The sequence below is a fragment of the Solanum tuberosum genome, unplaced genomic scaffold (assembly GCF_000226075.1).
Source record: "Solanum tuberosum cultivar DM 1-3 516 R44 unplaced genomic scaffold, SolTub_3.0 scf00273, whole genome shotgun sequence".
NCBI classification, from domain to species: domain Eukaryota; kingdom Viridiplantae; phylum Streptophyta; class Magnoliopsida; order Solanales; family Solanaceae; genus Solanum; species Solanum tuberosum.
In genome coordinates, this window is record NW_006239195.1 from 357,573 (window position 1) to 359,135 (window position 1,563).

Below are 1,563 nucleotides of genomic sequence, written 5' to 3' on the forward strand. Positions count from 1 at the left end.
ATATGTATATATACAATTTTCTCTCGCTTTATACAAACACAAACACATTTTATACATTTGTGTTTGTATAAAGTGAGAGATGCAACAGTTTGCTACGGGTTACAATTACATCAAATTGTGATTATAGTATTTAATTTGAATTAATAGTTTGATATTTTATACAATTTTCCCTTTTATTTTATACAAATTTCAAACCATTCTTAAATCCTAGTTGATAATTTCATACCAATAATTCAATAATACTTTTTATATTTGAGTTATTCGTTAATGCATATGGAAAGAGTGTTTTTTTTTTTGAAAAAATAAAATAAAATAACTAAAATAAACATTAAAAGCTCTATTAATAGTTCTCTATTAAAATAACCTTAGTCCCGCCTACGTGGCGCCACCACAAATCAGAATTTCTTTTTAATTTATTTATTTCCACAACTAGTCTTCCCTTTTATGAAAAGATGTGACTTTTATGAAAAGTTGCGACTTTTATAAAAAACTGCGACTTTAATGAAGAGTTGTGACTTTTACAGTGATGGCTCAAGCTAATTAGTGGCCTAAAGCCAAAAATAAGTTGGAGGCCTAAATTTTAATTATTTTTTTATATATGAAATTCAAGTTATTTCTTTCTTTTTAATAAAAAAAAGTTTTATTTTTTTATGATCTTAAACTAAAGATATATATACACCAAAATATTTTTTAATCTTGTGGTCTTAAACATATCATATGGAAGTTAAATTTAAAAATTGATCCATAAAAAAAAATTCTTTATGTTCTTTTTTTTGTTAAAAAAAACGTGATTACTAAAAAAATAGGATAAATTACCTATATACACACCTTTATTTTTCATAATTTCTATTATTCCCTACCATTTTAAAATATTTCCAAAATCCCTCTTTTTCCTACCAAACCCCATCGTTCCCGGATACATCAAGTTGTACACGTCTCTTCCCATTTTTACTCCTTCTTTCACTCCCTCAATCTCTTCCTATTTTTACTCACTCAATCTCTTCCTATTTTCACTCCCTCAATCTTTACTTCCTTCATTTTTAATTTTCAGATTTGTTCTCTCTCCTTTCAGTAAGATCGCTCCACAATTTTTTTCGAAGAACCCAAGTTAGTCTTTGCTCCACATTTTTTCCAAAGAACTATCAGATCTCCTCCCTTTCCACCTTCACAAAATGCATAAGGGAAAGGTGAAAGCGATGATGTATCCACATTGCTCCTTGCAAACAATTCGTTTCCGGGGGATCCTTTTTTGCTGGTGAAACTACATTATGAAATGGAAAGAAGTAGTCTCTACCAAATGTATCATTTTATTATGTATCAAGTGTTGCTATGTATCTTCTACGATTATCCAAATTTAGAAGAATATGTATCCGTACACAATACCAAATTATATTCGTGATAAATTTGTGAGCGGAGAAATCGGGGAAGGACACATTCTCGAGCTTTAAATCTACTGTTGAAAAAATGTCCAAAAAAGAGGGAAAAAAGTTGGATCTATCATTACACTACTATCACTGTAAAAGATACAGATTTCCAATGTATCTCGTTTATTTTGATTCTTAA